Here is a 15,370-nt window from a genome sequence, read left to right as displayed (position 1 = left end):
GGAGAAGCCCCATCGTCACGTTGGAGCCTGGCCCCGGGCTAATGCGACCTGTCGGCGGCACACAATGCCGAGACGCTGCTTAGGTCCAAGCTGCTTCCTGTTTGACGGCCGCTTCTTCGGCGACTGCGGTTAATGAATCACGGGGGTCAGCCGCTCAAACATCGATCCGAGGACGCCTTTTTTAACGTAGCACATCTCTCTCTCTCCCTCTGTCCGGAGCTTCCATCTTGCGAATGGCGAAGCTCGTCGTTCTTGTTGATTAATTCCCGACGAATCTGGCAAGTGTTGATCGATACCGTACGCTCGTTACTCAAAAATTAAAAGTACAACTCCAGAGAGTATTGAGTTCTTGATCGTATCTCGTTGTTCTTTAACGTTTATACTTTTTTTAAAGACAAAGGGGTTTGGCTCGACGCTACACAAAAGCAGTTAGCTGTACCTGATCACACAGGCGATAGTATATTTGGTAAATTTTATATGACCGAAACAAATGTGAAAAAAGGAAACGAAACTTTGAATAATGATGTAAGAACGATGTATTGGGACCCCGTAGAGTTTGTGGCGTTTTTACCCGCACTCTCGGGGTTAATGTCATGTTCATGCGTAATTCAACGCGAAAAATGTTTCGCTATTTAACAATTTATTGAGGACAGAACCCTTTAAATAGGGTTTAAAAATAAAAAAAAATAATAGGGAACCCTTCTTCACACCACCTCTCTTAGCAAAAGATACGACAATTTCCTCCTTTCTTTTTTCGACCCTATATAAAAGGTTCTGTCCTCGATAAAGTTTTAGCTGTGTTTGAGACGTTCTGCTTCTCTTCCTTGTCGTCGTCTGTCAATACTTCAGTCTCGGGTTTTTCACTAAAATGTTTGATATACAGTTGCGCCCTTACGTTCTGCTCATTTCGCCCTTTGTTGAGATAAGGGAACAAAATACGGGCGAGCGTATGAACTTTCACATATCATGGGAACCCGCGACTGAGGAAGAAAAGACTGGGCGACACACACATGAAGGTCTCAAACTCAGCTGTCACGTTTATTTTCTCTTTCTAGTTTGTCAGGAGGACTCACAACCGGCCTTTATGGGTTCGAAGTTATTTCCCGCCATAGCACTAAGGCTCTCGAGATGTTCACCCGCATCTACTCGCAACGGGTAACAGCCATTGAGTGCACCCAGAAACAAAGGACCGAACCAGCTCCAATTATTCCCCGTCTGACGATCATCCCTCCCGCACGAAATCCGCTCTTCCAAATTTCGACATTTGTAGAGCCTTCACCCCTTACAGCCCATCGAAACGTGCTGGCTAAATTTTAATTACTTACCTTTCTGCACCCAGCAGACTTTGAAGCCAAATTCATACGTACACCGATAATCGAGAAACTCAAATAAAGTTTAGCAACCATTAACTAAAACAATTTAGAAAGTTCTAAAATGGAAATAATTGCCTGAACCCCCGTGTCGCAAAAGAAAAAAAAAATTGACCGTCTTCGCGTGGTGAATGATGTTGATTGGGGTGAAGCTCTGGTGGTGCTTGTCTGCGTAGACGCTGAGCCGCAGCATGCCGAGCCTTTCGTTCGTTTTCATCCATGTCAGAAAGAGAATGTGCGGTATGGAACGTGGTTATATACGCAATTGAGCATTTGACCGCAGCGCCCTCTCATCTATAAACGTTGAGCCAATGCATGCAAAGTTTAACGCGATTATATGTGCGCATTTGACCGCAGCGCCCTCTCCTGTATAGACGTTGAGCGGCTACATGCAACGTTTCATCCATGACATCCCCAGCTCTTGGGTTACTACCACATCTCAGAGTCCCCTACTCGTCCCGCAGTCGTGGCCGAGTGGTTAAGGCGATGGACTAAGAATCCCCTTGGGGTCTCCCCGCACAGATTCGAATCTTGTCGACTGCGCAAACATTTCTTTTTCTTTTTTTTTTCTTTTTTGCCTTACACGAGCATGTGAGCACGTGAGCTCGCGAGCACGTGAGCACGTGAGCTCGCAAGCACGAGCACCAGCAAGATCGATGTGAGCACGGACGCCGGACGGACCAGGCTAGACTCTAACGGGGTATTCACACGAGGAAGAAATCCCGGGGATTTCTCCACGGCACGCGCATCCCGCGACGAAAATGTCAGGCTTGGTGATGTGCAAAAGCCTCGCGTTTCCGTCTCGTGATGCGCGCGTGCCGGGGAGAAATCCCCGGGATTTCTCCCTCGTGTGAATACCCCTTAAGGAGCTTCGCCCTTAAAAACCACGAGACCTTATGAAGCCACTTAAGCCAAAGTTCCACTTCTCATACATCATGTCATGCATCACGTCGTTACTCGTAGGGTTGCCGGTGGGCATGCGGAAAGAATTATCTGCGGATACGCGCCAATCATGTTCGACGCATGTTTGTTGCATTCAGGCTTCGAACATTTCTGCAGGCAGTTTTTGTATGACCAATGTGACTTTCATACGAGGAATTCCTCAGACATTGTCGGTACACTGTCTTTTCTATTACATAGGGCAGTGTGAGTCCGACCTTAGGAAGCAATTGAAAAAAAAGCGATGCCGCGATGTTAGCGATGAAAAACAAATTAAGGAGTATCTTAGTTTCCTAGTTAATAACTGTGAACGGATTTACGAGCAGTTTAATATTGTCCCTTTCCTTAGCTAATACGGTTGTCTTATGGAAAACCGAGAAACAGTCTTTGCATTTCGTGAAATGACTTATTTTTCAAATTTTGAGGTTTTGAAGCTACTTGGCTTTTATATTCAGCAATGCGGGCTTTTGCACATAACTAACATTGAGGGGTCAACTTTTAAAGGGGCCATGAAAGGATTTTTCAACTTCTTCTTCCTTAGCTTTCCTTCTGAACTCAAAAGCGAAACTAGAACTCACGTCGTCGTGACGTGCTAGGGGTGATCAGTGCCGTGACAGAACTCACTGGCCACGAACGCGGATTCTAATATTCGCCGACGAGTTTATTATTCACGAGCTGACGTGTCTTGGATACGGCGAATGTGCTGCCGTGAAAAAGGGGAAAGCTTTCGAAGGAAAGGTGGCACGAAATAGTCCGATATATTTTGGAAATTTCGTACCGAAAAACAGGTTTTTGACTTTCTACTCCCTTTCTTTTGACCCACGAAACGATATGCTATTAGTAAGATTCCAACTTAAAAGTATTTATCCCAGCCCAAAATTCATTTGTTGTCCTCTTTAAGGTAATCACGCCTGGGTCAGGAAAAATGACAGATGTTTTCACCGTGAATCTGTTGTCCTTGTAATGCCCCACCTCCGCACCCCTTGCACCCCCAACACCATTTCCCAAGCTGAAGAGGGTTGTTAGGGGCGTGAATTGATGAGAAAAGTCTTGGCAGAGCCTGTATTGAGTATAGTTTTCCTCACCTCGTGGTTGATGGGCAACCCCCATACACAGACACATCCACACCCCAAAGAAAAGCATGAAAGAATAAATTTTTACTTTCGTAAACCGCAAAACCGAGGATTCTTATTCCTTTCTAGAGTACACAAAACCGCAATAAAAAAGACACATATATTTTAGAAAGCATTCAAATAAAAAAAGATCACCCAACATAAGAACATGAGGCACAAATAAAAGAGGCACGCAAAATTAAAGAAAAACAAAAAATCGAACTCGTGTTTGCTAACTCCTTCTCACGCGCAGCTGTCAGATCCGGCTACGAACAGAGATTTCTGGTACAAGCAGAACGTGCGGTGATTTTTGTCGTACCTCGTAATTCCGGAGAATATCTACGCTTCCGACATTGCCCAACCCCAAAATGGACTGGCTGGCTTCGGATCCTGACAGGAGGAAGGACTGCGCATGGCTTCTTGGAGACCGGAAATCTCGGGCCCCGAGAGGGCCGTGGCAGCTGGGCAGTCTCGCGAGATGCGGTCTAATTACCGAGACGTTGGGAGATCCGTCGTAGCTAAATTGCTGCTCTTAGGAACGATATATTACCTTGGTTGGCACTCCTGCATGGAGCATCTGATATATATATATATATAGATTGGTCGCTGAAACAAGCCGAAGAAACAAGCATAACATTTTACGTTTGTGTTTAGTCAGCCTAAGGTTGGTCTACCTTTAAGCTGCGGCGACACTGGTTTACGCTCTAGATGAAAAAATTTAGCCAGTGCAGTACGACTGCTAGCCTGGGGTCTTTAACGTGCACCACGCAGTAGCGATACGCGACCCCACGCCGGTACGATGCTCATCTAGAACGAAACGGGCAGAGTTGGGGATAGGAACCAGCACTCCTGGATTCAGCAGCGCGGCCTCTCGCTCCATGTGCTCTGGGCTGCGGTGCGTAATACACTCGCCCCCTCCCCTTCCCCTTCCCCGCTTCCCACCCCCCAGCAGGGACGACGAAAGCAGCATGGCCACCACAAGCGATAGCGATGAAATATCTCGCAGTCATTATTTCTGTCGGGTGTGTGCAAAGACGACCTATGTAAGGCTCTGCGTGAAAAACATTGACGTGCGTACGGACTCCATTTTGTTTAACAATAACGCGCGAACGCCAATTGACCGGTAGATCAGCGCCTTATCGCGGCGTGAAACAGCATGTCAGCGAGACTATATTCGCTTCTGGCCGAGGGCACACGCATAGCCTCACTGACTTGCTGTTTCAAGCCACGATAAGGCGCTGATCTACCGGCCGGTTTGTTGTTTGCGCGTTATTGTTGAAAAATCTAGAGGCTGTACATTAGGCTGAACTCGTTATTCAGCATATTTTCAAAGTTCTGCTTTCTCTGCAAATTGAAAAAATTGAAACCTCACGTTCAACAGGCGTTGATGTGCCACCGGTGACAGAATTTTGAACATGTTCAGCGCAATCGGGAAGCATACGGGCATCCCTGTACCAATGACGATGAGGTGGTTGCTGAGTCTTTTGCATCAAAAGGCGTGTATTCGTGCACAAAAATAACATTATTTTGACCTCGCGTGATTTTAGTCAGGGGTTTATTTCTAATAGAGTTCGTAAAGTTTTACATATTCTTGTAATTGGGGTGCATTTTACTCCAATATTACCCAAATACACCCCTTTTGTTAACAGTGTGATACAGCAATAGGCGACACAGTCCTTCGTAAAAGGCTTGATCGAGAACGTTAGAGGGAGAGGAAAGTCTTAACTTATGCAAGAAATAAAAGTGAACCAGGAACGCTGCCTCGGGGTGATATAACGGGAAGGCAGCCTGATTTGACCTGACCAAGATGAACAGACTGTTTACGTATATGAACGATTTCAAGCAGGACACCTTACGGCCGCCATACCTGCTCATGTGGGCAAGTACGAGCAATTTCAAGCTTGACAAAGCTACGTTCACGCGCACGCCGGACGGGCTCGACTAATGAGACACTAGGCGGGCGCCATAGTTGCAACTGTCTATAGACGATTGCAAGCTGGGCGACTGGCCGCCGCCATGTCTCTGCTCGAGCAGGCACGCCCGTGCGATTACGAGCTTGCCAAAGCTACGTTCACCCGCGCGTTGCACGCGCTTGTACGCATGGGACACCACTTGTGGCGCCATGCTTGCAATTGTCTATAGGGGGTATAGACTGGACACCATATTTGAGGGTGCTGTTTAGAGCGCGTGCTCAGAACGATCTTACATTAATAGACTGATACGACCGGCAATCTTGATGGTCTGGAACGCACGTTGCAAAAAGCTATGGAAGCTTAACAACAGCACGCGTTCAGCATTCGCGCACACAGCTATGGCCGCCAGCAAATACTCACAACACGGGGTATACACTGGACGCCATCTTTGAGGGAGCTGCTTAAAGCGCGTGCTCAGAACGAGATCACGTTATTAGGCTGCTCAGAACTGGCCATTGTGATGGTGTGGAATGCACGTTGCAAAACAACTGTGTAAGCTCGCCTTCAGCACGCGCTCAGCAGTCGCGCATGCAGCTATGGCCGCCAGTGAATACTCCCTACGCACATTTCCCACAAGGGCGCAGATACCTTGAATGTCTTCACTTCTAATGTGCGTTAAACTATTGTTTTGATTTATCCACGACGCTTGAATGTGTACATGAAAAATTCATGAATGTCAGAGATTCTTGTTTTGCCCCACCTAGAGTTTCTCGCATATCCCAAGTTGAAAAATCTCTTCCTATTTTTTCGTCCCGCATACTAGATATGGAACCCACGTGACTGAGAACGGGAGGAAACGAAGGAAGTCTATAGTTCGAAGATAGGCGCCGAAAGAACAAGGGCGAGAAGGGGCGTAAACACTGGTGCTTATCTTCCATCTTAAACCAACTGGCCCAAATTGCCATCTTAATAAAGTCAAACTGACCGAATGAAAACGGCAGGACGTATGTTTCGAACGCCCGGCCTCCATCACGCGCTCTACACAATCCTCGGCGCCTCGGCTGCGCATGCGCGCTCGAGGTGCAAGAAAAGCCGAAGCGTTGTCGAAGGTGCGACAACTCGCTTCTTCTTCGTCTTCTCCGTCTTGTTTTTCTTCTTTGTCTTTCTCTTCGACGTCTCCTTCTCTTTCTTTGTCTCTCCTTTTTTTTCTTCTTCTTCTTCTTCCTCTTCGTCTTATTCTTATCATTCTTCCTTCCCTTCTTCTTTTTCTTGTTGTCCTCCTCCTCCTCCTCCTCCTCCTTCTTCTACTTCTTTTTCTTTTTCATCGTTTTGTTCATCGTCGTCTTCACTGTCATCTTCATTGTTGTCTTCATCTTCATTGTTGTCTTCTTGTTTTCTTCTTCTTCATGTTCTTTTTGTTCTTAATATTACTGTTATTAAAGGGCTACGGAAACGAACTTTTTGCTATTATTTCTATGTTTAGATATTAACCATGTTATGGCGGAATCCCAGAAACAGTCTAGACTATTGTTTCTGGGCTGCCGTGAGAACATTTAAGAAAACTGATTTTAAAACGAAGGAACAGATTTCGAGATTGCGCCTGATGGCGGCCTGTAGAGCTCCGTTGGTATGCCGCCAAGTCATCGGGATCTAAGAAGCAGCGCCAGTTTGCCGCAGTATGGCTCTCTCGTGGAGTTACTTAGTCTTGAATAGGACCTGGGCCGGTTTTCTCGAAGCGATGGTAAACCCATTTCGCTAAACCACGGTACCTAGGAAGGAAAAAGTACCTAGGTTCTGTAATAAACGGCTGGATATAAAACCACAATAATTATTTTTGATTGGGCAGTAAGATGCGTCGTCTATCGGTGAAGCAAGCCAGTCATTTTGTTTATTCTCTCTTTCCGCTGGTTGTTATCGCTCTAGTATGGTATTTTAAATCGAAATATAGTAATGTTGTACTTGAAGACCAATTTATTTGCTTCAGATGCTACGAAGAAATTTTAGCTACCATGCTAGAGTTTGTCGACGAATATTTGAAAACGTAAGAAACATTTCCTTCAATATGTTTCGCCATAAACAACGCATAACTTTCCCGTGTCCCTTCCAGTCTGGCAACGCCGCTGTAGTCTCGTTTTTGTTCCCTGCGACGCACGTTTCTACGATTCCTGCTGATCTCAACTGTTTGCCCTCTCTTCCGTTTGCCCAACCGATCCACCGATTAGCCCACCGACCGACTGCGGACTTACAAACAACTGATTTGCGGACCTATTTGTACTTTGATAACGGAAACGATGTCGAACGGGACGAGGCGTCGACGTCCACGAGACCGCGCGTACGCGCAGTACGCTGTCGTCATGCTGGGACGACAACGTGTGTTCTGGGACCGCCTCAATCCGCTGGAAGAATTCGACGAGGATGCGCTGCAGCAACGATTCCAGTTTGGTCGCGCAGGAATTATGTTTCTCGCGGAGACGCTACGCCCGGACTTGGAGCGGTCGACGCGCCGCAGCTGCGCCCTGTCCGCAGAGCAGCAGGTGATCGTCGCTCCGCAATTCTACGCCACAGGCAACTTCCTCATCACTGCAGGCGACTACGTCCACGTGCAAGTCTCTAGTGCTTCACGGTCCGTGAGGCAGGTCACCGTAGCTCTGGCACGTCGTGCAAGGGACTTCATACGGTAAGACTTCATACGGTAAAGAGTTCCTGAACGTTCCGTGTCAAAAAAAAAAAAAAGAAGAAAGGTCAGATTGTGTTGAGTTTGTTTATGAGTAAAGCTATACGCACTTCGTCGTGCACCTCGGCCGGAAAGGGCTATACGCACTACGCGAAACTCCCCTCCAGAGAAAAGGGAAAGAAGGAGCTACCCTCTTATCAGGATCCTCCTTTGTGCCTCCTGGGTTTGCACAGGCGTTGCTATTTTCCTACCAGATGATTAGAGAAGATTAACCCGTTACTCAACATTCTTACAAAGGCAGTTTCCCTCTCCTCCTTTTACTTGGTGTTCAAAAGTATGCGATGTGACGTCAGTGCAAGGAGCCTATAACACGAATGGTTACAACGTGTTTTATAAGCGGTGGCATAGCATGGGGTTAAAAAAAAGAAAAGAAAAAGATGGCATAGCATAGGGGCATACACCGTGCTTAGGGGGTTAAGGTGTCTGCTTCATCCATAAGTGGACACGGGTTCGATCCGCGGTGTGGGCCCACTTTTGTTTTCTCCAAAATTTTGTTTTGTCGAGGCATTTGGCAATATTTACGACATTTCTTTTTTACGATGAACACTGAAAACAGAAAAAAAAAAACGAATGTTGTCGGCTAAACTTTGCAGAAATGTGCATGCTACGGTATTGTGCTGTAAATTAACTTGTGAATGTATTGACAATGCTGGTGGCCTGACGTCGCAGAGAGTGCTACCTTGCAGGAGCAGTTCTTTGACGTAGCCGGGCTCCCTTGTGTCGTGGGTGCTGTTGATGGCACCCACATTCGAATCCAGGGACCGCGCGTGCACGAGGAGGTGTACGTGAACCGCCACCTGTACCATTCCATCAACGTACAGGTGGTAGTTGACGCATCCTGCCGCATACGCAATGTGGTTGCGAGATGGCCAGGAAGCACGCACGACTCCCGGATTTTCACCGAGAGCACACTATCAGTCAAGCTGGACGATGGCGTCTACGATGGCCTATCGCTCGGCGACAGCGGCAACACCTGCCAGCCGTGGCTGATGACGCCCTTCCTGTCGCCATCATCAGCAGCAGAAGTGAGGTACAACACGGCACACACCACGACAAGGTGTATTGTTGAAAGGTGAGACAAGGTCACGCATCGATGTGGGTTACTGGGCTGCTATATTGAAAAGAATGCCACTAGACAACGTAACGTTTTGTTGTCATAGCACAGACGACACTGTTAAATGTAACGCCCCTACATACAGTTTTGTGCTCTCTAGACCAAGCAGTAAACAGTGGTTGTACGGAACCTAAAGATAGAAGAAAGAAAATACTATCCCAAGAATTTATATTTATTTATTGTACTTTTCCAGTGCCCCTATACAGCCCGAGGGCCTGCGTAAGGGTGCACCGTAGACACATATATGCAGTGTTGCATAAAAAGCAGACACGCAAAACGCATGCATAGTATCAACAAATAAAAACGTGAAATATTCTCCAACATATTTTTTGGAGAACATATCACATTGTTCGTTTGTTAGGGGCAGGATTTCTTGCATACGTGTGAAAGGCAATATTTTGGTTAAACCTGGATACAGAAGAGCAAAACGATACAAATGCAAAGCCGTGTTTTTTTTCCGGCCCCACCTTTACAGAAATTACACGCCTACTTGTCATACATTCTAAAATATTCCACACTGCTGGGACTCGCCGTAAACATGGGACAAATTGCACCGGGCTCGGGTTGCTATAGGGAAGTCGTTGACAGCCATCTTCGGACTGCTAACGTTAACGACTGTTTGTATGAAACTGTGTTTCGCTTACACTCAGCTATGAGGAACATTTGTTGAGGGAAGTTTAGTATGGTGTACATGTAAACATACTGTTATATAATATGGGCAATGATAAGAAATGATTGCCGGGTTTTCGGTAGGCTACAGCATTCAGAAACTATGAAATAGTCTCAGCCCTAATATATTAGTGTAATTTAAATAAATAATACTGATTCTGTTGATATGATGCACGCAGGACAATAGGCCAGCTGAAGCGCAGGTTCCACTGCCTGCACGCCGAGCTGCGCATGGAGCCAAGCAGATGCTGCGACATCATCGTGGCATGCTGCGTGCTCCACAATCTCGCCAAGAGATACCCCTGCGCGATGCCAGGGACTGCCATCCCGCCTGAGGTTCCTGTGGAGCCCATGGCAGCCGGCCGTGGAGAAAGCAACGAGGCCCGGCGTGCCCTTGTCGACCAGTTCTTCTGTTGAGCGTAGGTATGTGGGTATGTGGTCTTTTCAATTCAAACTGATTTTCTTGAATGCGAGAAACATACAGAGATATTGTCCTCCCTGTGTGTTTACCAGGCTCCGTAAATGGATAACCATAATAAGTTGAATGTGGCATGCGATTTCATATAATAAATTTTCTTGAATGCTTCGTGGCATCTTTTGACTGTGGGTTTACCAAGAGCTAATATAAGGGGCTGAACCAACCCCAACATATTCCTTGGAGAACATAGATATTTTAAATCTTTATTAAGCACTCTTCAGGTATGGTTTCAATACGAGGGTAAACGGGCTTTGCGAAATTCACTCGTTGCAAAAGAATGGAAGCGTTGGCAGATATTAGAGCAAGCAGATGTTGTGCTGCGACTGCTATCCACCTTTATTTGCAAAAGCGTTGCTTGGAGACGATGCAGCGCCCGTCGTATGCCGCTCAGGCGTCCACCCTCATATTGAAGACGTCTGTACCCTTTCCTGATTCCGAACATTGTAGCAGAAAGAGTGCCTCAAGCATTGCAAACCATATTGCCTCGCAAACCCTCTTCATTGCAGCATGTTTTTTGTTGGTTGCAACAATTACATGCAGTTAAGATGTAATGTGGTGGTGTCCAAACAAGGTAACGCTTCTGAACAGCATTGCAGGCACGGATCAGAATCATTCTCGCCTCATCCAGTTTCGGTATGTAGTAACAAATGCCCAAAGATTGATTGACATATCTTGCAGCGTACCTCATTCTAAAAGGTTAGAGTTGGTCAAGCAGCATAATTGCAACTGCGTTTAACAGTGAAATTGCTGCATGACCCATGAAACCACATACGCAAAAGTCCTGCAATATATTGCTGTTGTGTGCCTCGGTCAACAGTGCGTGCGGCTTTTGTGCGAAAAGCTTCGGCCCACTTCTGCGTGTTGGTCATCGTGCTTGTCTTCGTACTACAGGCTACGCGAACATCAATGCCCTCAGTGCGAGTAATTGTGGGGGTGAGCGAAATAATAGCCTTAAAAATAATACCATTTTATTTTATTGCTCCTCTGCCCAATAAGTTGGTACCATCATTACCATATTTAAAAGTATTCTACAGGTGAGAGGAGTCAACCTGTATGCGTCACAGTAGTGGCCTGATTTTAACAGCCACTAATGGGTCATGTACATAAGAGGAATAATTCTGTCATTGGCTATTTCACTTAGTAAAAGAGTAAAGGGTGTATAAAATCGCTGTCGAACAACGTTGAAGTATGGTAATCCCTGTTTACTTCGGGAAGTGAACAAAGAGAGTACAGAGTTCCTGAACGGTGTAAATTCCGCGACACACTCTCCTCGAACAAATCAGGCACACCGAGTGGTCACACCAGTAACCATGCATTTAAACGCATAATCACTGTTTGCGCCGTGCAGGCACTTCCTAGGTTATTTGCTTACTTGCTGTTTTGTTTTGTGGAGGGTTGAATTGTTAAGCTCCTTCCTTTAGTGCCCAACAATGATGTTTTTGACGTGTCGACAGGCTTGCGCACATGTATGGAAACTCAGCTGGTTAGATTGTCGCTGGTGTCGGATACCAATGTGGTACTCTGGAATACTGGGGAGGCGATAAAAATATTTCATTATTCGTTGAAATTACTTGCACCATCTTACTGGCTGTCGCATAGGGTCGAGTGTTTTTCTCCAGGGACGACTACCCCATAACATACTGAGGTTTTCACAAATCCTTGCATTTCAAACTGTATTTTATTATTTCATCATCTACCCTTGCTTCGTCAATCTGAAAAAAAAAAAATCGTTGAACTTAATCCCCCCCCCCCCCCTTGGTCTGTTCTGATTACTCCTTTCCCAATTGTTTTTTTCAAAAGCTCAATTTGAAGTTCAGCCTCCAAGGTTTGTAGCCTTAGCATTTCAGTGTAATAGTGTTTAGCAGCATCTGCTGCAGCGATTTGTGCATTGGAGGCATCTATGGCTATTTTTGTTACCTCCCTATCCAACAGGAGGTTCTCCGCTTCCATCCGCTGCTGGTCCTCAGCTTGCTGCTGATAACACTGCGCAGCTTCCCGGCACCAACGTCTCGTCTGCAAGACACGAGGAGCTGCTGCCCACTCTTCTGCTGCTGCCACCCTTTGGCCGCTTCCTGACGCCCGAGGCTGCGGCGCTGCCGTTTGCCTCAAGCTATCGCTGTGACAAATGGATATGCAGGAAGTGATTTGCTGTAGTTATTAGAAGTTCTGGCAACATACGTATAACATACAGTGTTTGTGACCCCGACATGTTGCTGGAATTTCGCCACAGTGTACTTAACTGTAGAACAGAAACTCTCTGATGCTTCAAGCATCTCCGAGTGGACCACACACATGGTGCTCATGCAGAAATCTATGCTCAACGTAATATCCCGAGAAATTGCCCACCCAAAACTGAGAGCACATTAGGCAAAAATAAGGGGTAGGCTAACATTCGGTGTTCACAAGGTAGCTCAACTTGAGCCATTGAAAAATAGAAAGTCCTGCTACAAATCAGGATGGGCTATCTGTTGGGGATGGGTCGTCTCTCGGGATATTACGGTAATATTCCTTGCACCGGTTGCAACTTTCAGTATTTCATTACCTTTAGCTTTATTATAAATTTCTTAACCTTGCCGTTTATTTCACCTAAGGATGTTGTGAAACCAAACATTCAAGTCTCGTTGTTTACGAAATCCACGATGCTACAAAAGAGTCTTCGCTTGGCTATGTATAGAGTCAATCTCGCTATGGCTTTCGATCCTCCTCTTAAACCGATAACTGATGCCATCAACGCTACCTCTTTCCTTTTGCGATCCGCACTAGTTCGTCACAGCATAAACAATGAGTTTGTTCACTCATTCAACAACTCATCAAATATCATGCGTAACAACAGGGGTGTACCTCTTTTTTTTTCAAAAGGAAGCATATTGTCTTACATGTTGCACCTGTTGGTTAAGCGGTTAGAACTAAATATCACCACCTTGCATTCCTTCAACCATCAAAAAGTGTACTACAACTCTTCTTTGTTCGGATATCTGGCTTTGGTACATCGGTAGTTATGTTGTCTGGTTGTTAGCTATGTTAGTAATGAGCAGATTTTGCTGCATATCCTTCTGTGTGTGTGTTTTTTTGCAGGCTGTTTGTAGAGCAATTATGCAGCCCTATGAGTAAAATGAAGAGAAATTCACGATTACATGCTTGTCATAAGTGACCCAAAGGCAGTGCAGTATGTCCGGTAGCCTGGGCTCCCTATCCCTAACCTGATTCACGCAGTAGTGATACATGAAAGTGCGCTGATTTCCAATTAGATATTGTGTGTATGGCACTATGACAATTTTTACAATCTCCCTGTTCTCACATCAGTTTCTTAGGGTCCCACCATTAATAACAGAGCTGTTCTGCATGCCCGGCACCAGTGCTGTTGACTTGTCATACAGACTGATGTAAGAGTAATCCACTCACTCTTCCGTGTCACCCTCAATGACATCGAGCCCACACAGGTTCGGCGAGTCGACGCCAATCACGTCGAGAACTGCCTGAATTAGGGGCGTCAGTTCATGGGGGTTCGGGCCGGCACCTACCAAATGAATGCACATTATTTTCATTCCGTATTCACCCAGGCCCCAGAGGCATTGCAGAGTGGAGGGGGATCAATAACCAACTACCAAGCTAGAATATAAACAGCAGAAATCCAACGGCATTATGAAGCATCAAATGGAAGCATAGTAATTGATACTGTGTGGCAGAAATGTAACTTCTTAATATTGCAGTGGAGTGATCTCGCAACAGTGACCTTCCAACATGCACATCGCTGCGTGCAATTGTGCCGCAGTCAACTTTGTACATAGTGCTTTCTGTGTGCCTTGAGGATGCAGTAGTGTAGGGTATTCAAAGACGCGTTCGATGAACAACTATGCCCTAAGTTTTAGGACTGTTTTCTTAAAAACAACAGAAAAGGCACAGTTTAGGTGGTGTGCTTTCAACATTTTGATCTCCTCTGTCTCAGGTCTACCACACGTTTTGCTGTTTCATGTGTGTCTCGGTTACTAAAGCACGGTTAAAGGAAATTTCAATAAATTGTGTTGAGATGTTGCCTCTTTTGGTTTTATTACTGTTTTCGAACAGGGACAAGAATGTAGTGGAAAGTTACACGTCAACACTCACTTTTATATCTGTCATCAGTCATGCCATAAAAAAATTAAATGCTAACACGGCATTATAATCCATGGCAGAAAAGGTTCTGTTTATTTTTTGTGTACCTCCCCCCCCCCCCCCCCCCCGCCCCACTCATCTTTAAAGCGAACAATTGAAAACTAGTTTGTTTTTCGAAATATGCGAATTCCTCCGACTCACCTGTGCGCCCTTCATGCTTCTTGTAGGCGCTGTAGACCTTTCTGCATTTTTTCATGAGGTTTTGCCGCGCCTCCTTCAGCTGCTTTGTGGTCCTCTGAGCTCCCTGCTCATTCATTGCATCGGCAATGTCGAGCCACGCCTGCTGTCTCGTGTGTGCAGTTACTGCAGGACCGAATTTTCCCATAATTTGTTCCCTTCTTGCCCCAACTTCCCGAATTAACTTCAATCTCTCGTCTAATGTCATAATTTTTTGCCTCTGTTCGCAAGCCCTCGATACTGACGCTTGGTTCATTTTCAACCGACGTTTGCGGACAGGACACTATCGTCTGCTACCTTGGTTTCTCTACCCTCACACTTGCGTTTTGCTATATATCGCAATAAGACGCAAGATAATCCTAATATCACTTTTAAAAACGAAAAACAAAACGAAAGGATTATCTCGTCAACTTTCTTTGTGGTAAGCGTTTGTTTATTTCTCGTTTCTGCGACTTCTGCAGATGACATCGGCAAGGTTGATTCGTATACCGCGCTTGTACTATATTTTCCATTGGTGGATGCATCGACCGACCGTCGCGGTCAGAACCAGACGCAGCGGCACTGCTTCAGCGTAAAGCTAAGGTTCTCGTCACCGTTGAATTGCTGGCCACCGGGGATATGTAGAAACCTCGATGCTGTCGGCATACTGTCGGCGCACTCCGAACAAAAAAAAAAGAGAAAACAAACAAAAAAAAAACGGTGCAATGTCCCG

The 15,370-nt window shown here is 45.9% G+C and overlaps 1 non-coding gene across 1 annotated transcript; it reads left to right on the top strand.

Annotated features, from left to right (window-relative positions):
* Positions 1–1,830: 1,830 nt before the first annotated feature.
* Positions 1,831–1,913, top strand: Trnal-aag. Its single transcript has one exon. It is a non-coding gene; the product is annotated as a tRNA-Leu (tRNA).
* Positions 1,914–15,370: the final 13,457 nt, after the last annotated feature.

This window comes from Ixodes scapularis, unplaced genomic scaffold (assembly GCF_016920785.2).
Source record: "Ixodes scapularis isolate PalLabHiFi unplaced genomic scaffold, ASM1692078v2 PGA_scaffold0__279_contigs__length_252992795, whole genome shotgun sequence".
Classification (NCBI taxonomy): domain Eukaryota; kingdom Metazoa; phylum Arthropoda; class Arachnida; order Ixodida; family Ixodidae; genus Ixodes; species Ixodes scapularis.
Note: the sequence above shows the minus strand (reverse complement) of the source record. Positions and strands in the feature narration are given on the sequence as shown.